The sequence below is a fragment of the Macaca thibetana genome, chromosome 6 (genome assembly GCF_024542745.1).
Source record: "Macaca thibetana thibetana isolate TM-01 chromosome 6, ASM2454274v1, whole genome shotgun sequence".
Lineage (NCBI taxonomy): Eukaryota > Metazoa > Chordata > Mammalia > Primates > Cercopithecidae > Macaca > Macaca thibetana.
This window is the reverse complement of record NC_065583.1, coordinates 140233850-140258055: the sequence shown is the minus strand read 5'-3', so window position 1 is coordinate 140258055 and position 24206 is coordinate 140233850. Positions and strand designations below refer to the sequence as shown.

Genomic DNA, 24206 nt, shown 5'->3' with positions numbered 1-24206 from the left:
ATTTTAACTAACTAAAAATAAACAAAGTTAATATTTTAGTTCCTAAATTGCACAGTTCAGGTACTCAATAGTGAAATATGGTCAGTGGCTACCATATTGGACCACACAAAAATAGAACATTTCTGTCACTACAAAAGAGTCCTTTTGCACCACACTGCTCTAGAAGCTTATCAACAGTTTTGTTGAGAAATATAGAAGATGTTTGATTTCATTTATGGCAGCTGATGATATATTAGCTACAAGTTCCCATACATGTTTGATAGTTGTCATATGTTAGACCGGTTTCATTCATCATTTATTCACTCAGTACAACACCTAGCACCAAATACATGCTCAAAAAATGCTTAATGAGTGTTAATACAATTAAAAATGGCAGCTCCTATACATCTACTCAGGTGTCTAGCATCACAATACAAAAAAAAAGTAAAGATTTAATCAGCAGGAAGAGAAACAAAGTAGTCTACATTTTATGAATTCTGCTAAATTCACAAAGATATTAACTGTAAATCTGTAGAAAATTGTTGACAGTTCCTCTTCCCTGCTTGGACAACAATGGATGACATCTGCATCAAATCAGCCAAGAGTTATTTATTTTTGAATTGTGTGCTGACCCCTTTCTAAGCCCAAAGGGTAAAAATGTCACCTTTGTTCATTTCTCAAGAAAAATATTTTTAAGATCCTGCACTGACTGTGAAAAAAACAGCTGTTCCTTGGGGTATTATCTGTAGTTCCCTCTTCACCTCAAACTTTCTGACGGTCATCATTTCTTGCCTCCGTTGCTAGTTATAGTGTGAACAGGAAACAATTCCACTACCCTGCAAGCTACACTGACCTTTTTATCTTCCATGGAATTTAAATCGATTATTGAGTTTGTATTTATAAACTGTGTGATTTTTAAGTATTATTATTATACTTTAAGTTCTGGTATACATATGCAGAAGGTGCAAGTTTCTTACATAGGTATACATGTGCCATGGTGGTTTGCTGCACCCATCAACCCATCATATAGGTTTTAATCCCTGCATGCATTAGGTATTTGTCCTAATGCTATCCCTCCCCTTGCCCCCGACCCCCTGATAGGCCCTGTTGTATAATGTTCCCCTCCCTGTGTCCATGCGTTCTCATTGTTCACCTCCCACTTATGAGTAAGAATATGTGATGTTTGGTTTTCTGTTCCTGTGTTACTTTGCTGAGAATGATGGTTTCCAGCTTCATCCATGTCCCTGCAAAGGACATGAACTCGTCCTTTTTAATGGCTGTATAGTATTCCATAGCGTATATGTGCCACATTTTCTTTATCCAGTCTATCATTGATGGGCATTTGGGTTGGTTCCAAGTCTTTGCTATTGTAAATAGTGCTACAATAAACACACATGTGCATGTGTCTTTATAGTAGTAGCATGATTTGTAATCCTTTGGGTAGATACCCAGTAATGGGATTGCTGGGTCAAATGGTATTTCTGGTTCTAGATCCTTGAGGAATTGCCACACTGTTTCCCAAAACTGTGTAATTTTTAATTGCCTCTTTGTATTTCAAGGATGGAGCTCCTTGACAAAATAGGACCATTTGATGAAATCTTATAATCACATTGCCTAGGACATGGGCTCCATAGGAAACAATCATGAATACTTTTATATTTATAAATTAACTAAGATTCACAAATATGTCTCCCTGCCTGGATTTAAGCATTTTAAGGATCAGTAATATTTTAATAAAAACACAAATACAATTAAACATAAATACTATGGTACTTCTCTATTTCATTATCACTTTCTCCTGAGTTCTCGGTGGAATTTTCCAGATACTACGTAATTATCTGAAAAGGCTATTAAGACAAATAAACAAAAACAGCCTTGAAGAATGACCTTTTCTCATACTCTTTATGGTTCCATGAGAAATCAGCCTTGCTGACATATGTGCTGTGGTGGTGGGGCAGTGACTATGGAACTAAGTGGAAGAAGCTGTTTAAAGACCTAGAAATGAGCCTGGATATCATGCATGTGGAGTTCAAAGTTAGTTTACTTAAAGAATTAGCCACGGATAACAGTAAACCCCATCTAAGCTAGAGAAAGGCCAGAGCAGTGGTTCTCAAAATGTCATCCAAAGATGCCTGGGAGTCATCAAGTCCCTTTCAGGCAACCCACAAGGTCAAAACTACCTACACAATACTACTACTATGTTACTTGTCTTTTTCATTATCACTTTCTCCTGAGTCCTCAGTGGAATTTTCTAGATACTACATAGTTATCTGAAAAGGCTATTAAGATATCCTTCCCTTTTCCAACTATGTATCTGTATGAGGCCATATCTTTATATACTTCAACCAAAACAATATGCCACAACAGACTGAATGCAGAGCAAACATCAGGATACAGCTGTTTTCTATTATGCCAGATATTAAAGGCATTTGTAAAAATGTACAACAATTCCATGCCTCTCACAAAAAGTTTTGTTTTAGAAAAGATATTTTTCATAGAAGTTTTATGATAGTATGTAATGATTTACTGTTATTTTAAATGCATTAATAAGTAAATGAAAGTTTTATCGGTTATTACCAACATTAACAAAATGGGGTCTGCTGATCATTTTTAAGCATTCAATGGTCTTGGAACCAAAGAGTTGAGAACCACTGCTCTAGAAGATGGTGAGTACAAATATAAAACAACTGGACCCCTAAGCAATGATTAACTGAAGAAAGAATAAAGCCAATAGAACCCTGTTTCTAAGCTGGCCAGGAGACTCTGCTAAGGTTGCTCACCTTGGTTCTTCATCCAGTCAACTAATTACCAACAGCTTTTTTGGGGCTACATCTAAGTCTTACTTCCTTCTCATAAACCAAACCATTTCTTTGCCCAGCCAAATATTTGCTAGCTCTTTCCAGTTGCATACAAACTTTTAAAAATGAAATGTTTATGCTAAAATGTCACACTTACAATGGCTTTAAACGAGGATTTAATTTCAATTTGAGAGGATAGCTGGGTCTGTGGGCAGCCTGAACACCGTTTCTGAAACCTGCTGCACATCTGTGGGTTATTGCAAGGAGAAGAGGTAAAGTGGCTCCCAGAGCAGCCCTGACTCACTTCCTGGTAGCTTATTCATTTCTTTAGTTTCATGTGACTTATATTTCCTGGTAATATGAGCTACTGATGCCAGAAAAGTTTATATTAAATATTCCTTTTTTTACAAACATGAAACGTTCATTTTGATCAAAGCTGACTACTGAAGGAGATTGGTATGCATGCGTGTGTATGTGTATATGTGTGTGCATGTTCTGAAACAGGTATCTTTCTGTCTTGCTCTTTCAGCCACTCTTATCTTTGGCTCAGAGAAAGTTCACCATTGTTCATTGTTCTACACTGACCTGTTTCTCAAGAGCTCAGAGCTAAGGCAAATAGTTTGATGATATACTTTTCTTCCGCACCCCTGAATCTTCTCTTCTGTCTTAAACATGCTTACAGTCACTTTTTTTTTTTAAGTCTCATCACTATGTAAAAATATATTATTACTTCAGTGAGTCAGCCTTACCTAGAAACCCCTTCAAAGGCATCATTCACAAGGCTGATATTGGCACTGCGGTCTAATGACTGAAACTCAGCTGGACAGGGTGCAGCTGAGAATTGCTGACTCTGTGGGAATTTAAACTTTCCTGTCTCAGTTCTCCCCTCGCTGAAAGAGAAATAGCTCTCTGCACCTCTGTTTACCTCCCAGTCACATAAGAATTTTGAGAAATAATTAGTGTCTGAGCACCTCCTTATTAGCACTCTTTCTCCCATTGTTTGCACTAATCTCCTGGTCTCAAAGCCAGCAAAATCCTACCCATTCTTCAAGTAGCATTTCAGGAGCACTCCAACGTGTAATAATTTCTTATGACTGGGCTGTTTATTACATGCTTGAAATATACTACCCTGTAATAGTCATTGTACTATGAATTTTCCAGAAATATCTCATATGTTTTTCCAAACAGTCTTGGGTTTCTTGAGAGAAGAGATTTTTTTCTTATGCAACTTCGACCATAGCACCTAACATAGCACCTTTGTAACCCAAAAGGTACTCAGCACATTTAGAGAGAAAAGATGGGCCAACCTTGTATTTTGAACTTGCCATGTGCCAAGCCCTGTGCCAGGGGCTTTTGAATGTGTTCCCTAATTCAATTCATGGGCTTGAGGCTGGAAATGGGGACATGACTTGTCCAAAGTAACACAGAAATTCCAGGGCAACAGCAGCTGAAGCTGGCAGCTCGAGCTGTTTTGCTCTGAGCTAAGTACTTTTTTCCATTCCTTCAAACCGCCTTCCGGAATAAATATGTCTTGATAACAGCTCTTCCTCCTCATTTTCTTTATTTCTTCCTCCTTGTTCTAATCAATATTAATATAATGATATAACACTTTAGTATATTTTCCTTTTTAAATGGAAAGATATTTGCACAAGATTATGCTCCATTTTTATTATGGGACAATGATTGGCCTGGGACAATCAATCATTCCATTCACTCTACTAATATTGTATGTACGTGTGTATGTATGTATATGTGTGTGTGTGCGTGTGTGTGTGTGTATACTGAGACGGGGAAGTCTAAGTTCCCACAGAGTCAGCAATTCTCAGCTACACCCTGTGCAGTTAGGTTTCAGTCATTAGACTGCAATGCCAACATCAGCCTTGTGGATGATGCCTTTGAAGGGGTGTCTAGGTAAGGCCAACTCACAGAAGTAATAATACATTTTTACCTAGTGATAGGACTTTAAAAAAAGTGACTGTAAGCATGTTTAAGACAGAAGAGAAGCTGCAGGGATATGGAAGAATATATATATATATATATACACACACACACACATATACACACACACATATATATGTGCTGTGACAAATTACCATGAATTTAGTGGCCTAAAGCAACACAAATTTATTGTCTTATAGTTCTGGAGGTCAGAAGTCTGCAATGAGCCTCTGAGGCATGGGCAGAGCTGTGCTTCTTCTGGAGGTTCCGGGGGAGGCTCCATTTCTTTGCCTCTTCCAGCTTCCAGAGGCTGCCTGCATTCCTCGGCTCATGGCTTTATTCCATCTTGAAAGCCAACAATAGCTGATCAAGCCTTTAGTCTTTCTCAGCTGCATCACTCTGACACTGGCCCTCATGCCATCTGCTTCCATGTATAATGATCCTTATGGTTACTCGGGTCCTCCCAAAATAATCCAGAGTAGTCTTCTCATTTTAAGATTCTTAACCTAATTGCTCTCCTGCAAATTCCCCTTTGCTATATAAGGTAGCATACTCACAGTTCCTGGGATATAGAGGTAGACATCCTTTGGGAGATGGGGACATTATTTTGTTTACCTCGCTATAGGAAGAGTTTAGTTATGTTGGAAGCAGTATAAAGTACTTCAGAGATTCCCGATCTTGATTTGCCCATTAGAACCATCTGAGAGCTCTGAAGACTACAGATGCCCAGACACCTCACCCAAGTACTGTGATTTAATTGAACCACATGGGCCCGGCTGTCAGCATTTGGTAAAATTACCCTCAGGTTATTCTCTTGTGAAGCCTTGTGAAGCCAGCTTTTAGAATCACTGGGTGTATTGAACATAGTGGATCTGGGCCATTATACAGACTTAAGTTTCAGGACCTCTTCTGCCTTTTAGGCAACTCACTTTACCTCTCTAAACCGGAGTGCCCTTATCTCTAAAATAGGCATAATCGTCACCTTGGCAATATTATGAGGATTAAATTAGACAATCTGTATAAATTCCCTGCACCTTGCCTGCAATATGTTAATGCCACAATAAGGGTAGCTATTGATCATTGTTTGACCTTCATACAGTAAGTCGAATCATATCCCTAAGTTAAGGCAGACATAAATGTCAAAAGTGAATATCAAAGGATGTACCCCCAACTCACCCGCCTTGGTCAGACTCAAAGGAGTTTAGAGTTTCAACTAATTCTGGAAATGGACACAGTTCAGGTGAGTTACTAGTTTCCACTGTCATTTTATTTAAGTCTGGACAATGGCTGATTTCTCCTCGGGTTTTCTTTTTATATAGTCACTCTCTTAACACTGCAGAGAATGAGTCTATAGAACAAATTAGCTTCACATTTCATGCAAGCAGTTTGTTGTCTGCATTTCTCTATCGGGGAATGGTGGACATCAATCCCATCCCAACAAGCTCAGAGCCCTACTGTGTTTTACATGGATCCTTTAGTAAGGGAGTATCAGCCCCTGTCTTCTAAAATATTCATCCACTGTTCCCTGGGTCCTGAGTCCCAGGCTCCTTTTGATAGCCCCAGTCCCATTCTGGCCAAGGCAGGACATTGAATCAGGACAGACCCCAGTCCTAGGATCACAGCCATACTCTTCACACAGAGAGATGAGATCTTCTGCCACCATAAGACAAAGCCTTGTTACTATCTCATTTTATTTTCATGCATTACAAAAAAAAAATTATAGTGGATAAAAGAACCATCCTAATTTTATCATGAAGGAAAGCTGTGTTTAGGTAAAAGTCCCAAAGTGGCCATCAACTGTAATACTCTAATTGTGTTTTAAAATTTATTAGCTCCCAGAACCAAAAAGGAGGAAAGATTACATTATAATTCAGAGATCTTGCTTTATTAGCTTTCAGAGTGAGAAGGAAAAAAAAAAAAAAAAAAGGAAGGGAAGTTTGTCTTGATTTTCTTCAGCTAGCCTCTTTCTTTAACCACTGGGGAATAACGGGGAAATACAGTATCAAAAAATGTTGACCCTGGTGATTTGAAATTAAAATCAATGATTCCTGATATTCAATAGTATTCAAAAAAACTGGAGTCTTACGATTCTACTTCCACTTCCTTCAGTTCTGGAAAGAAACTGACAGCCCATTACTGTAGGTGATAACTTTTCCAAAGTTGGCATGTCCATGGTACAAAATATTTGTGGCTATCTTTGTCCCATGAGGGGTAGACACATTTTGGTTTGTTTGTTTTGAGAAACTTTACAAACAGAAAAAACAGAATATATAAGAAACAACAATGTATTCATCACTAAGAACTGTCGAAGATTTTGTCATCTTTGCTTAAAGGCTTTCTAATATGAAAAGAGTAAACATTGTATATAAAGTTGAAATTCAGTCATAATTCTTCCTCAGGCCTATTTCTTGCCATTGCTTCCCAAAGATAGTCTCTATCATGATTTCACCGTGTTTCCTTTGAGGTTACTTGTCTATCTACCAACCAAGTGTATCCTATTCATCCTGATTTGTATGACCAGGCCCCAGATCCTAGAAGGTGGAAATAATATTATTGTTCTTGTTAAAAGTTATCCTTTGTCTCTGAGTTTTTCATCTCTTATTCCAATCTGATCATTGATCTTAGAGAGATGCACTGGGCTTTATATGTGTGTCAAGAATGGAAACAGCGTATATGTCTTACCCAAGCCTTCTGTTCCCAATTCCCAGTTGGCCCTCGCAAGGTGAAAGGTCTTCCCCAGTGAAAAACATTTTGGGTCAATCTTATGGGATTCAAGAAAAACAATTCTATAAAGAGAATCAGGAGGAGAATTTCAAAGTCTCATGACTCAATGAGGCCTGATGAAGGAAAGTTTTATATGTGCTATTAAGGAGTTGAAATTTTTTCTATTATGGATTGCAAACCAAATGCCTACTGGATTCAGGCAGATGACTTCAACGAGGGAAGCCATTATAGCAAACTACAGAGGCTTTTCAGAGCTCCAACAAATTGTTGCATCAGAGAATCAGACTTTTCATGGAAAGCTAGAAATCTGCATCGTTACATGAAATTGCTCTAGTGTTTATATTTTCTCATTTTTAAAAATTAAAATCTACAGAAAAGCTTAAACAATAATACAACACACATCTATATCCCCTTCATCTAGATTTATCCCAAATTGTTAATGTTTTGCCACATAATGTGTGTATATAAATTATTTCCTAAGCGATTTGAATACAAGTTGTGCAAATGACAATTCATTCTTACAGATCTTTGCATGCACCTCCTACGAATAAGAACATTCTCTAGTTTAACCATAATACTATTGTCATCCCCTAAGAAAAATAATAATTTCATACCATTTAATTGCCCATATTGAAATTTCTCCAGTTGTACCAAAATTATCTTATCAACTTTTTTTGTGCAAACCAGAATCCAACCAAGAGTTATGTATTACACTTGATTTTTACATCTTTTTGGTATATTTTAACCTAGGCAAGTTTCTCCATCATTTTATGCTTTTCCAAACTACTTTTAATTGATTTATATGAATGTATGTGCGTGTGTGTGAATTTATGTGAACTTATATGTGTTTGCACACACAGAGATGCAACAAAAACAGGTCTGAAGACCAGATTTATGCGGTGAGTTTTATTCTCTGCACCCAGAAATAGTCTATCAAAAGTCCCAAAGACAAAAGTGGAAAGACAAGAGATAGAGAATGCCTTCTTTTATTGACATTTATTGATGGCCTGAGCACCTAATGCTGTACTAAACTCTAAGAATGACAAATGAAAGTCACTTGGAGGAGGAAGCTAGTTACAATAGCAGTTTGCCAGGTGCCACCCTAAGCCTACTAAATCTGGAATCTGCACTTTTAAAATCTCCTCTGGTTATTTTTATGAACACTAAAGTTTGAGAACTATTATTCTAAAGACACACAGGAAAATTAAGAAGTGAACTCTACCCCTGACAAGATCTAGTAGAATGAAGATGTAGAATGCTATTATACGATGCAATACATACTCTGAAAGGGTCAGAGGAGACTTTGATGGAGGAGGTGAAATTCTAGCTGAGTTTGAAAAAGGGTGGATTAACAAAGACAAGGTAAGACAATGGGGGAAGAAGACATGAAGTCAGAGAAGTAAAAGCAATGCCACCTGCAAGTGAAGAGATAGTAAGGTCTGATGAAGGAAATGCTTGTATGTACTCTTAAAGAGTTGATTTTTTTTTTTTTTTTCTAAAGGTTTGGAAAGCTAGTGAAAGGCTTGAGCAAATATCGTCCAGTTGATCACAGGAAGATCATGTTGACAATCCTGCAAATAAAGGATTAGAGGCAGAACAATTCCATCGGAAGCCACTACAGTTAAAGAGGCAGGAAATGATGAAGGTAGTTCACTGAGACAGGAGGAAAAAGGCTGGATTCAAACAACACTTGGGACACAGCAGCAACAGGATATGCTGATTAGACATGAACATGTGAGTCAGAGAAAGGAGTCTAAAGCCAATCCTCAGCTCACCTTTCGGTCTTGTGTGGATAGTGCCTGTTGGACATTCAGGAGAAAATGTCCCTTATGTGGTTACTTAGCCAGGAGAGCAATAGTGAGACCCTCAGAAGTGTGCACCAGGGACCCATAAGAGGCCTGCTGCAGGGGCAAAATGCTGTGACGAAATAAGCCTTGGATCAGACTGTGGGCTGGGTGCACACTTGCATGCTGAGCAAAGGAACTTGTTAACACTATTTAAAAAGTGGAACCAACCAGTGGTGAACATTGTAGTTTTGTTGAAAGATTCCTGTATGCTTTGCCTACTTCTAGTGCTATCATTTTCTCTCTCCACTCTTTTTATCAGTTGCCTCCAAAATAAAGTAAATATCTCAGGAGGAGGGTTCAAGACAGTTCATTGCGCATGAAGAGAAATTGTTAGAAATCTTATGTTTTAAAAACCTCCTTTATTTTCTATTTTTGTTTGCATTTTATAATGGTTAAAGTATATTCACAATATAATATATGTGTATGTTGTTCAAAGAAAAATTTTGTACAAGATAAATTTAACAGTTTATTTGAATAAAAAACAATTCATGAATCGGGCAGCATCAGAACCACAAGAGGTTTAGAAAGCTCCACCCCACTGCATGGACAGTGAGTTTTCATAGGTGCACTAAGAAAAAAGACAAAGAAAATATATTTGACTGATTAGAGCAAAAAGACTAGTTAGAGGTTAGTTGGCAGTATCTGATTGGTAAAGTCTTTACTTAGAAGTTAGTTGGCCATTCTAATTGGTAAAGTTTATTTTATTGTTTACATTGGACTTTGGTTTGCTAACATAAAAACATAAAACTCTGGAGCTGTCCCAGCCTAATGTTGTCAATTAAAATGTTTTAACAGACACACACACACACCACACACACATTTATATACATACATGTATATATGGGTTCATTAATAAATATTCACAGTTTTGCAGTGCATACTCAAATATATTTTACTGCTAGCTATACAAAACCAAAAATCTTCAGTGACCACTCTTCCGCATGGCAGAAAGTCAGGAGGAGATTCAAGGATGTGAAGTGGGGAAGCAGACACAGTTCTCATACCTCTGCTTCTCAAAGATTGTTGACATCTTTTATAAGGTTTTATCCACTAATAAAACCCCATGTAATAAAAATCTCTGGAAGGTATTCAAGTCCTTTATAACTTTCCCTAATGTAAATGTATTTCTAGAATTTTAGAAGCTTGGAGGTGGAAAAATCTCTGATGTTAACCAAGTAGTTTCCTACTTGGAAGAAAGCAGGAAGAATGAGCAGGTTAGAGGAAAGAGGTTGAGGTTAGAAGGATTTAGGGAGAGGCAAGTAGAGAAAAGCCACTTTTTACACTTTAAATAGAAGCCAGTCCTGCAGCTTGCAGATTATAATGTTTCTCTGATATGTGTTCATGAGTGTTGAGTTGAGTAAGGGGAAGTAGCTGTTAAAGTCAAAGCAAATAAGCAGAACCCATTTATTTTCTTCTCTCCTACACAGTCCATTCTCATCCTAATGTGTTTGGGCACTGAGTGATTTCTGACAACAGACAATGAGCTCACTAGAGGAATACACACCTTTAATGAACTGTGATCAGGATGTGATTGGCTTAAAGACAGAGCTCTTGACAACTCAACATATGTTGGCAGGGCAACGACAAGCTTCCAGAAAGGCGTGGACTCATCAGAGCTTCATCTGCTGCTCATTAGTCTGGAGCAGTGGCGAAGCCTGGGAAGCTATCCCTGGGTGAGCAAGCAGAAGGTGGCAGTCTTCCCCCATCTGTCTTCACAGGACGCCCAATCCCTGTAGTAAGGAAAACCGTCAGGATTGTGCTAAAGGCTGACTGGAGGCCAAACCATTTCACTTTCAAACACATTCATGATTTGTTTTCTGAGTAAGTCACTGGAGGCTTTTATCTAGCACAGCAGAGCTGGCTTGGCCACCAGAACCAGATCACCTTTCCTTGAAAGATGGCTGGAATGGCCATCATCTTCGTGCTATTTGCTCCTTTGAGAATATTAACTTTATCATTTTTTTAATTGCAGAAAAATATAATTGCTAGTAAGTACAACAATAAGTACAGTATTTAATTTAGAAGACAGAGAAGCAAGCATATTGACACGTGATAGTCATGAACAGGCTGACTCCTCAAAGTCGTCATTATACTGAGCAGACAGCACAGGATAGGGTTTCTCCACCTGGAGAAGAGGGGAGTGTGGGATGAGATAGGAACAGCAGGAAATTTGGGCTGGGGTATAAAGACAGAAATTCTTATATCTGAAATGGATATTTGAAACTGGGAGTAGTGAGTTGAGAATAAGCTGATCTTCTCCATCTCTACTACACCCACCCCCCACTCTAATTCTTTTACCTAGGGTTTTATTTCCTTGTATTGCACAATAGAGCTGCACTGGATAGGGAAGTGGAAACCTAGTTTTCATGTCCACAAAGAATGAATGAGCTACTCATTGAGACACTCATCATTTGCTTAGAATTACTCTTGCATGGGGGAATGGAAGCCCTAAACATTTAATAAAATATCCAGAAGCACTGAGGTGTTAGCTATGATTCTGTAGCAGATATAAGACCAAAAACTTTATTTAAGAAGGCTTTGAATTTTTTTTTAATTTAATTGCTCAGGTTTCCTTGTAATTTATGAAGGCCTTTAGTGAATAGCCACAAAAATAATGAAAACTTCATACTCAAATAATAACGTAATATTAAATTATTGGTTTCCTTTAGAAACATAATGCAAGTAATTCTTTCTAACTTCACCTTCTGTTAACACCATCTCAAGTAGGACTATATGTAAAGGAAAATATGCTCCTCATATTTTTATATTTTCCTCTAAATGATAGGGGAAAATACTAGTACTATATGGTGTCTTAAAGTCTTACATTAATTTGCCAGTTCAGAAAATTGATTGCATGTAGCCAAAGCATGTAGTAAAATAGCTTTGCATCAAAAGCAATGCTTTTGCTTTTATTTTTTATTTTTAAATTTAATTTTATTTTAAGTTCCAGTGTACATGTGCAGGACATGCAGGTGTGTTACATAGGTTAACATGTGCCATGGTGGTTTGCTGCACCTATCAACCCATCACCTGGGTATTAAGCCCGGCATGCATTAGCTATTTTTCCTGATGCTCTCCCCTCCACTGTCCTCCCCCGACAGACCGCAGTGCATGTTGTTCACCTTCCTCTTTTATTGATTATAAGACACATAACACAGAGTGACAAGGGGAGAATCAAATGTAATTATCAGCATCATCATCTTGTAATCAAATAATATTCTTGCACAAATTTTCCTTTGTAAGTAAAGATTTTATTAAAATAGAAAAATGAATGTTTATTGTTATGCGATAATAAGAGAAGCTCAAAATAAGATAAAGTTGAGCAAGTATCTATACTTCCACTTATTTCAGAAACATACCATGTTACTAAACTCACCTCATAACATTTTAGTTGTTTTTACTAAATCTTCAAACCTTTCAGACACTACTAAGCATAGAGACCTTTCACATCAAATTAAACTTTCAATTTTTTAAATTAAAACTTTCTAAATGTGTACATTTCTTTTCTTCCTTTTTGGAAAGCAAACTTTTAAAAATGTATATACTTTGAGGACACAGAGGCTGAGAAATATAAATTGCAGGGCTCACCTTTCCTTTCCTAGGACAAATTCATTAAAAAAAAGTAACAGTCCCACAAACCAGGAAGCTACCCTTGGCCTCTAATAAATCAATTTACTCAATGTTTATAAAATGCCTTCTGTGTGCCTGGCAATGTACTAGAAGCTAGAAATCCAGGACAAATAAGCCACAGTTACCACCAACCCTTAAGGAACTCATGATCTAGTGAGAAAGACAGATATATCTCCAACAACTAAAACAGAGTACAAGACGCCAGAGCTCAGAAGGCCTTATCCAGTCTTGTGGGACAAGGTTCAAAAGAAGATGATATCTACCCTGGGCTTTGGAGCATGAGCAGGAGTGAGCCAGGTGAAAAAGGAGAGGATGTGTACATTCCCTGAAGACAAGGTGTGTTCATTCCCTGAAGACAGGGTGTGTTGCTCACTTTTGGTGGATTGTTTTATTTTATTTTATTTTATTTTATTTTATTTTATTTTATTTTTTGAGACAGTCTTGCTGTTGTTGGCCTGGGCTGAAGTGCAATGCTGCAATCTTAGCTCACTGCAACCTCTGCCTCCTGGGTTCCAGCAATTCTCCTGCCTCAGCCTCCTGAGTAGCTGGAATTACAAGCATGCACCACCACCACACCCAGCTAATATTTGGATTTTTTAGTAGAGACAGGGTTTCACCATGCTGGCCAGGCTGCTCTCAAACTCCCGACCTCAGGTGACCCACCCTCCTGGGCCTCCCAAAGTGCTGGGATTACACGCATGAGCCACCTAGAGGTTGGCAGAGAGGAGAAGAAAAACAAATAATCCCAAATTCCAATTAGGCTTCCTTCATGGTCCAAGATTAACTGTCCCATGTTAGGTAAAGTCTTCCTCAACTCTTCTGCCCCCATGCAGAAGGAATTATATATTCCTGGGTATTTCCAGAGGCCTTTATTCGTACTTTGAGCTTAACACTCATCACAGTGTGTCATGGTTAGTTATACAGTGTCTATCTCTATAGTGGTTATAATACATGTTTGGTTGCAGCAAAAGAAACACAACATAACATTGATTTTTTAAAGTTAAATGTTTTTCCTCCTGTTCCCGTCTTTATAACCATCTAGCAAAATCCAGTGATGATGGGGTTGTCTCCTGTGTCGGGGGCCAGGTCCTTCTATCTTCTGGCTCCATCATGCCTAGAGTATTACCTTAGTCATCACTGGATCAGAAGAGCTCAGGCCCCCACAGCATTCCAGCCGGCTGGGAGGAGAAAGCTTGATGGGGCCCTCTTTTAGGGCACCACCAAGAAGCTACATAGATCCCTTCTGCATAGATCCCATTGACTAAAACTTAACCATATGGACAAATCTAATGGCAAGAGGGACTAGAAAAGGCCTTGTCCTGTGTAGCTGTGGGCCAGGTAAAAAGCCAGAGACTGCTTAGGATAGAATAAGCATCCTAAACTTTTGGCAAACTTCTTCTATCATTTAGGCCTATCCAAAAAAGGACTAGATAGTAAACATTTCAGGCCATATACGATCTCAGCCATGTCATCATCATTGTTGTCATCATTGTCTTCTTTTGCTTCTTCTCCCTCTTCTTACAATTCTTAAAAAATGTAAATTCTTAGCCTGAGGTCTGTACAAAACATTCTACAGGCCAGATTTGGCACGTGGGCCATATTTTGCTGACCCCACTACTCTATAAGAAGGGAAAATCATACTGGGAGGAAAGTGACCATCTCTGGCATAACGTCTGTAAGATTATAAGCCATTGAGAGGAAAATCCTCGTCTTCTCCATCTTTCTAGTCTTGGGCAGTGCTTGACCCACACAGTAAGTGTTTGATGTTTATGAATGAATGAGTAGAAGGAAGGTGGGGGAGGTTAATTCCACACAGTAAGTGTTTGATGTTTATGAATGAATGAGTAGAAGGAAGGTGGGGGAGGTTAATTTCACAACCACAGTTTGTTAAAATCTCATTTAGTCCCAATGGTAGCCTCTGTTTTGGGGGGTTTCTTTTCTTTTCTTTTCTCTTTTTCTTTTCTTTTTTCTCTTCTTTTCTTTTTTCTTTTCTCTTTCTTTCTTTTTTTCTTCTTTCTTTCTTCTTTCTTTTTTTTCTGTCTTTCTTTCTTCTTCTTTTTTTCCCCCTTCAGACAGGATCTTGCTCTGTTACCCAGGCTGGAGTGCAATGGTACAACCATAGCTCACTGAAGCTTTGAACTCCTGTGCTCAAGCAACCTTCCCACTTCAGCCTCCCAAGTGTCTGGGGCTACAGGCATGCACCATCACACTTGGCTAATGTTTTTATAGTTTTGTAGAGACAGAGTCTCACCATGTTTTCAAGACTGGTCTTGAACTCCTGGTCTCAAGCAATCCTCTGCCTCAGCCTTCCAAAGTACTGGGATTAAGGCATGACCCACTGCACTCAGCCCCGATGGTAGTCTTTTCATGTGGATTATCATATAAATACTCCATTTCTTCCAGCCTGAAGAATAGTCTAACAGAGACCAGACAGAGTGAGTCTAGTGGGCTTTCCAGCACATGAGTGACCACCCTTCAGTTGATATGGTCAAGCACCCCACTTTACCTCCTGACCTCAGGTGCAGTTAGGTTCCAAATATTCCACATGCTCCGGTGGACTTTCTAATTGTAAGCATCCCCCTATGGCCCCCACAGCAGGTGACACCTCTGGGTGTGTGGGAAGATTATGGGTCCAAAGAACTTACAGCTTCTTCCTCTTGAATAAATATGGTGGAAGGCAGGAGAACCTTGTTTTGGTTTTACCCTTTTAAATATCACATGCTTGGTGGGAATGTCAGCAGAAGTATCCAGGCTGAACAGGCACTTTTAAGTTCCTCTTTCTCCTCCTTCTTACTCAATATCCTGAGGGCATAATAGAACTTTTCTTGTCTAAGTTTGCCTGGTCGGGGGAGGGAGGTGTGGCTCACTCAACCACTGCCCTGAACAAAACCTGCCAGGCATCAGAAAACTCCGCAGTTCTTGAGTTCCACATGCAGAGCAGATGCAACAGCAAAAAGTAAGTGGGTCCCAGACCCTGGCCCAGGAAGATCCACTAAAGGAGGCCATCCTTCCGCCTTATTCTGCAGGAGTCAGGTAACAGCTATGCCTAGGTTTCTTCTTTCAAATAAATGTGTAATTCTTTATAGCAGGAAAAAAGCACCACTTCCAAATTCTGGCACACAGACTGTACTAGCTGAATAACTGAAAGAAATGCATGTTCTGTTGGAAAATAGCAAAAGAGATGAACATGAGACACTAAAACTCAGCCTCATTGTAGCCAAAAGGATGATAAGCAGATAAAAATGTGGCCAGGAATGCGTCTGTCACTTGCTGTTTCGTAACTGGATAAGGCCTCTCGTGTGTTCTTTTTGGAACCTCTGGTGCCACTAGTGTTGAACAATGTCTTGCAGTGAAACCAGAAACAAGGTTTTATTGCCAACAGAGCTGGGCACAGATGATTTATTTCATCCTGTTTTCTAACAAACATGTGTCCATCCTTTTGATAAGAAAGAGTAACTTTCCATTTCCTCCAAACCTGGCAGGAGGTGGGAATTCGTGTGAGATTTCTACATAGACTAAAGAAAGGGACTATACTGCCATCAATTACGGAATCCTGGCAAACTGGATAAATGATGACAAACAGCTGCAAATCAGCCAAGGAGGCCTTTCAAAGCAACCAGCAACTCCAAATTTTCATCGGAGCCTTTGGCTCTCTTGCATACATTGCTGATTCTTCTGAAAAATTCACAAGGCCTTTCCCCCCTCTATTTAACTTGATTTGCCGTGAAGTAATTAACAGAAAATGGGCCTCTGACTCTGCTTTCTATTAGCTGTGTGACTTTGGGAGAGCCACTTAACCTCTCTGTGTCTCAGTTTTCTCATCTAAATATGGGAATGATAATAGAACTTATCTCATGAAGTTGTTGAGGGGAAAAAACTATATACACTTTTTGAATACTAATGTAAAATAATAGATTATTAATATCCACCATTTTAAATATTTTTGCATTAAATACAAATAATTCTGTGTGGAGAACAGACGGGTTTATCACAGGAAGGGTGAAGCTGTGGCTGTGGTTTTCTGCCCATGCTACGGGAATGCCAGCGGAGGTTTTAAGTAGAGCAAAACGTCCCCATGCAAGGTGAGACACACGCACTTCAAAGAGTCCAATGCCTTAAGAAATTAATCATAAGTGATAGGTGAGGGGGAGGAGGATAAGGTTGCTCTTTACAATAAAACCACATATTTTATGATGTGCCATTAAAGGTGATCCTGAATATCAGAGGAGTTATGGTGCACTTAAGACACCCCATGGAAAAGTTGACCATCTGTTTCAAAAAGGAAAGGCTAAAATGGATTCCGTTTCCCTTGAGAAATTATTGTAAAGGTTGAAATCCACACTGCCTGATTGTCATGTCCATTATTTGTTTACTACCATTGGGCTTCAGATTCCCCCCAGCTTCTGCTGTAGTCCAGAGGCTTGGAAGCTCGCTGCAGCTGATTTCCCGGGCAATGCGACACCTTGCAAGTTACGGCCGCTTCATAGAGCAATCACACTGACATCTAGTGGTTCAAAGAGTAAGTGCAGGCGGTGGCTTTGAAGCTTTTACCAGCCTCAACGTGCTTTTAAAACCACATTTTCCACCATGTATACAATATGTTCACAAGACAGAGAGGTCAGTGAAGTAGAAATGATATTTCACTTGTCTGAGGTGTTACTAGAGGCTGCCTCTAAAGGAACATTTCTAAAAACAAGAAAGCAAAGAGAGTGAACCATGGCCCGCTGGTAGGTTTGGGCTGAGGTTCCAGAGGTTGCGGTTAAGACTGTGACTCCAGAATCAAGATCCTGAGCTTGAAGGTGGTCTGTGCCACGCACCAGCGGCGGGCCTTGGGCGAGTTCCCAAATCGTTCCATGACTCAGTTTCTTTATTTGTCAAATGGGGATAACAGTAACGTCTCCATAGACCTGTTATGAGGTAATCCCTGAAAAGCTCTTAGCACAGCACCTGGCCAAGAAGGCAATCCGGGTTGCCCTCTCTTCTTGTGACTGTTTTTTAATAGCAAGTTGCTGTAGACGCTGGTACCCCACAGGTCAGACAGCATAGAGCAATGGAAAGCTCAGAGGATGAGCAAGGGAGAGACCCAGATTTTAGCCCAGCTGTGTGACCTTGGACAGATGTCTTACCCAACTTCTTTTTTGTAAAATGAAGGACTTGGTTCGCTGATGTTTAAGGATATTTTTCTTTCTCAAACACTGTGCTTCTAAACCTTACACAGTCTTCTAATTGAAATTGTTCTACCTTTAAGGCCCATTTGTCTCCTTTCTTTTTACCAAAGCCCAGGGCCAAGCATATCCCAGGTATTTATTATATAGTTGCTGACTGATAAGAAGTGATTGCTGGAACGCTCTCTATTGGTCACTAGGAATAAACCAAGAATGTCTTTGGGCAGGATGAAAATCCAGTGGGAAGCTCTGGAAGTCAAGGAATATTCCCCCATCAGAAGCTGGTCTGGGGTTTCTCTGATGAATTTGGAAAGCTCAGTGGTTGTCTTGTTTTTCTACCTCTGCTAATCAGCCTCTCTAAACAGATAAGAAACCAGGAAAACTATTTAGCTATATAAATTCAATACATAACCTTGTTAATCATGTTGCTGAGGCCTGTGCCATGAGAGTTGGTCAGAGCAGTGGATGACTTTGCTTCTAAGTGCAGGTGAAATGCCACCAAACTCACCTGCTGTCTGTGACTAATCCCCAACTCAGTCTTTCCAAGTTAGGGATAATCCCAGCTGGGATGTCATCTCTAATATGGCAACAAATGGTGGTGCAGCAAAAAATGATCATGAAACAATCTTTTCTCCCTTCCTCCTAAACTTCACCCACATAGACTATTGGACATTTGTAGAAATCCAGCACAAACACAGGGAGGGGAACAACACACACTGGGGCATGTTGCGGGGCAGGGGGAGGGAGAGCATCACCATGAATCGCTAGTGCATGTGGGGTCTAATACCTAGGTGATGGGTTGAGGGATGCAGCAAGCCACTATGGCACGCATTTATCTGTATAACAAACCTGCACATCCTGCACATGTATCCCAGAAAGAACTTAAAATAAAATTTAAAAACAAACAAATAAACAGAAGAGTGAACAAAGGAGGGAGATGCGGGTAGAATTTTAACAATATGCATAGCACTATTTTTATATTAGAGATTTCTAATATATGCTAATATAAATATACGCAATATTAAAAATCATATTATATACACACATGAAAAAAGGTAATTTGGGAGTTTTGTAAGGGTATGTATTATTTTCCTGTGGTTGCTCTAACAAAGTACCACAAACTAGGCAGCTTACAACAACAGAAATCTATCCTCCCTCAGTTTTGGAGGCCAGAAGTCCAAACTCAAGCTGTGGGCAGAACCATGCTCCCTCTGAAGGCTCTAGGGGAGGATTCGTTTCTGGCCTCTTCCAGCTTCGGGTGGTTCCAGGGATTCTGTGGCTTGTGGCTGTATCACTAAAACCTCCACCTCTCTTATAAAATGGCCTTCTCCTCTTCTGCTGTCTTCTCTTCTTCTGTATCTTATAAGGACACTTGTCATTGGATGTAGGGCTACCTACGTAACCCAGAATGATTCCGTTGAATGATCCTTAATTATACCTGCAAAGACCTTTTTTCCAAATAAGGTCATATTCATAGGTTCTGATACGTGGGCGTATCTTTTTGGCATATAGATGGGCATAATTTATAGACAAGCAACCAGCATCTGCACTCCAATCCCATTCACTTGTGCTAAATCAGGGTACCCACTCCAAAAGGTGCCCCCATCCTTGCCACTGAATTTCTGCCACTCTTTTGGTAGTAATTGATCAAGAAAGATGTGAGGATAAGAGTAAGACAGATCCAGGATCCCACTCGTCTTTAATAATGTTTGCTTCTGAATACACCACAGGATGCCACACCCTCCCCCCCGCACCCCTGGCTGACTGGGTTGGTGAGTCCCCCTAAAGATCCCTGAGAGGAGCACAGCAGGGTAGGTTGGGCCACACAGCAAGTGCTGCTTTAAAAAAACTTCCCCCAGGGTGATCCTACCGCACAATGCCCTTCTCATTATTTCCCCATCGTCATCGCAAAGAAAACCACTCAAAATACTTTTATTTACCCTATCAGTCAAAAACAAACAAACAAAAAAACAAAAACAAAAACAAAAACTAGTCAGAGTTGTGCTTATATTTCTCAAGTGGATTTTTTATTGTTTTATTCATATTAGATATTTGATACTGATCCACTGTTATATTTAATTTAAATTTATAATTCTTCAAACATTTTTTTAACATTCTTATTGAATTTTTAATTATGGTAAAATATATATAATATAAAATGTGCCATTTTAACCATTTTTAAGGGTAAAATGTGGCATTACATACATTCACATTGTGTGCAAACATTGCTACTATCGATTTCAGGAACTTTTTCATCTTTCCCAACTGTAACTCTATATCCATTAAATATTAATTAACTGTTCCCTCCTCCCTCCAGCCCCTAGCAACCACCATTCTACTTTCTGCCTTTATGAATTTGACTACTCTAGGTACCTCACATAAGTGAAATCGCACAATAATTTTTTTTTTTTTTTGACACAGAGTCTTGCTCTGTTGCCCAGGCTGGAGTGCAGTGGTGCGATCTTGGCTTACTGCAACCTCCACCTCCCCTGGGTTCAGGTGATTATCCTGCCTCAGCTTCCCAAGTAACCTGGGATTACAGGTTTGCACCACCATGCCTGGCTAATTTTTGTGTTTTTAGTAGAGACAGGGTTTCAACATGTTGGCCAGGCTGGTCTCAAACTCCTGGCCTCAAGTGATCCACCCGCCTTGGCCTCCCAAAGTGCTGGGATTACAGGCATGAGCTATGGCACCCAGCCGATACTTGTTGTTTTATGACTGGCTTATTTCACTTAGCGTAATGTCTTCAAGGTTTCTCCATGTTACAGCATATGTCAGAATTTCCTTCCTCTTTCAAACTGAATAACATTCCATTGTATTATAAACCTCATTTTGTTTATCCCTCTATCTGTCAACAGACACTTGGTTTGTTTCCACCTTTTGGCATTGTAAATTATGCTACTATAAACATGGGATCTACCCATATCTGCTCAAGTCCCTGCTTTCAGCTCTTTTGGGTATACACCAGAAGTGGAATTGTTGGATCATATGGTAATTCTATGCTTAATTTTTTAAAGAACCACCATACTGTTTTCTACAACAGCTGTACCATTTTACGTTCCCACCAGCAGTGCACAAGTGTTCAATTTCCCCAAATCCTGTCCAACACTTATTATTTTCTGCTTTTTTTTAAAATTATAGCCATTCAAATGGATATGAAGTAGTATCTTATTTTGGTTTAAATTTTTAACTAAAAGAAAAATTTATCTAGAAATTATAGATGACTCTCTCTGTGGTACTTTGTTTTGAAAACCATTTAGTATTTAGAAAGCATAACACAGGAAAGGGTTTTGGTGTGTTTCATTTTTTTGTTGTTGTTGTTCTTTGAACTAACCAAAGATGTTAACACTTTTTTCACTTTTTCATTCAGACAGAAGTTATTATATATAAATGCATTGTTATCAATCTGATTTTTGCCATGGGACTTCCCAAATTATAACTTCTTTCTCCTGTAGTATCTGTTTACACCCTTCTTCAACCACCCCTAGTAATAAGTTTGAGGCTGCAGCCAAATGAACAATAAGCACCATCTCAGGCAGACAATGAATGAACCAGAATGGTGTCCTGAGCCCCTAAACTGCCAGTTAGATGGTTCACGTAACCAACTCTAAGGGGCAGCTGTTTGGAGCCAGGGTTGGGCTGAAAAAGCCCTAATATAGTCATCTATCTAAACACCTCACCCCTACACCAACACACATATGCACAAACTAAACGTTTTTAAAACAAACGGAATTGTTTGTCGTCTCTTAGTTGTTTCCCCTTTTCACATTGGCCACGATGTTGTAAAGTCAATCAAGATTTTTTGGCCTTGAGCCCTGTAAACTCCGTGTCTTGCTCTGTTTCCTTGCTCATCTCAGATCTGCCAGGATCACAACCGTAAGTAGGACAAATGTTATCACATCCCTTGCAATGACGAGGGATTCTTGGGCAGGAGGTCAATGGCTAGAGTTAGGTGGAAAACATTTTGGATTAGAATCAGAAACTGCCAAAAAGTTTTGTGTGTGAGCTGAGAACTTAAACTAGTAACTACATGAGAAAGACAATGAAGGTCATGCTTCCTATGGCATATAGGGTGAGCACAGAATTTGGAATCAGAACCTGGTTTTGGTTCTCATCCTACCACCTGCTAAAGCTTAAGTGATTCAGTTTATGGTTGGGTTGTATATTAATAACACTAAGAACTAACTGGGCTTTGGGAGGATCAAATGAGGTATTATATGTGAAATTTTCTTTTAAAATGTGATTATTAGTTTAATAATGAAATTAGGAATGGGTATAAACTACTAAACTCAAGAATTTTTTTATAATTATATGAGTATATATAGAGGTGGGGGTTTTTTTTGGCAGGGGGGGTGTAAAGGCGATTTGTTCACCAAGAAAAGTGTTTTTAGTAAAGCATAGATGTTAATCTAGATTGTGGCAAGGTGCCACACAATAGATTTAGCACATAAGCAAGGAGTCTCTAGAACACACAGAAGAAAATGAATGAATCCATGAATGAATGGACAAGTGAGAGCCCAGAGCAGCTGAAGCCATGAAATGCTTTGGAAAGAGAAGCGTGCCTGGAAAAAGAGAGTGGCTGGGTCCTAAGAGCAGGATGAACACCATGGAAAGCTTGAAATTGAAAACATCACAATTTTAATGAGAAAAAGTGCAACCCAAAGTGAAGAGCACCATGATAACAAAGGTGAGAAAAGATGCTCATCTCATGGCAGAGTCTTGTTACTGCGCAGTTATCAGAAACAGTGAGCTAAGAGGTGTGAAGTGCTTATATTATTTAATCCCGATTACTAAACACTGAATGCATTTTCTTCAAAGCTCAAAAGGAGACAAAATGGAATGGGAACAAGGGGGAGGGTTGGGGGGAGGAAGGATACCCCGCATTGTCATATTCCACAGAGTGAGGTTTCAAAATATTATCTCTTTCTCTTTTTGGAATCTTCCGTGCCTTTCCATTTCTAATGTATAGCTTTTACTTTCCTCAGATCAAACTCTGGATCTCTCATTGACTGAAAGCTGCCACCTACCTTTTTTTTTTTTTTTTTTTTTTTTTTGAGACAAAGTCATGCTCTGTCACCCAGGCTAGAGTACAGTGGTGCATTCATGGCTCACTGCAGCACTGACCTCCTGGGCTCAAGCAGTCCTCCCATCCCAGCCTCCAGAGTAGCTAGGACTACAGGTACTCACCACTGTGCCTGGCTAATATTGCATATTCTTTTTGAGAAATGAGGTCTTGTTTTGTTGCCCAGGCTAGCCTCAAACTCCTGGCCTCAAGCAATCCTCCTGCCTGAGCCTCCCCGAATGCTGGGATTACAGGCTTGAGCCACCCACTGTGCCCAGCTGCTGCCACCTGTCTTGGTTAACTCGTTGAGTTCTGCCTCTTTTTAGCAGTTTTCACACAGATCTTTTCACATTCTGGGAAGGAAGTCTCTAGAAAACCCCACAGATAACCTCATTCCTCCACCCCCACTTCACTCCATGTAGACAATAAACTTTCAGTTTCTAACATCATGTTGAGTGTAGAAAAGAAATTGAGCGCCCAGGAGCGTGTGTCTGTGTGTGTCTGTGTTTTTGCATTTGTTGGGAGTGACACGACAGCTGAGGAAAAAAAGGAAGCATAACATTTCTATTTTTCCCTTGTCAAAAGTATCTTTCCCAGACAACAAGGATTTTTATTTCAGACTTCAAATGTCCTTAGCAAAACAAAGTTTTTATTGGGGTATATATGAAAATAGAACAACCATAAGAAATAGTAGTTGAAATTTAGGTCTCTCTTTGAGGTTGGAGGAACAGAAAAAAATGAAAGAACTTATATTGTATTATGAAGTGTACATTAACTGTTAGCCTAAGAATCAAATAAGCCACTAATAAGATATCTATGAAAACATTTTTCAATTATCTCTAAGTTCGTTAGTCAAAATATAAATTCCTGAAAAATTATTTTCTAATTTGGTATTTTCAGCTCATGCAGGCTGAGTGAATTATCCTAAACAAATGTAAGTTAAATTTGCTATAAAAATTATAAAATAGAATAAGAAAAATAAGTGGTTTTAGGACCATTTGTTGTTCTATACTATCTACATCTCAACTATGTATTCTCTACATCCTATTGCCATTCTATCCAC

At 39.2% G+C, this 24206-nt stretch overlaps 1 protein-coding gene across 5 annotated transcripts in view; it reads left to right on the top strand.

The window, feature by feature from the left end:
* Positions 1 to 24206, top strand: part of FYB1 (FYN binding protein 1) — a 163380-nt gene that overhangs the window by 30861 nt on the left and 108313 nt on the right. The window contains exon 1 of one of the 5 annotated variants that reach the window (XM_050793413.1): positions 15782 to 15949. The exons of 3 other annotated variants lie outside the window; for them this stretch is intronic. The gene's annotated coding sequence lies outside the window, so the exon portion shown is untranslated. Of the gene's footprint in view, positions 1 to 15781; positions 15950 to 24206 lie in introns of those variants that run through there. One more of the 5 variants, XM_050793415.1, reaches the window with a different exon arrangement.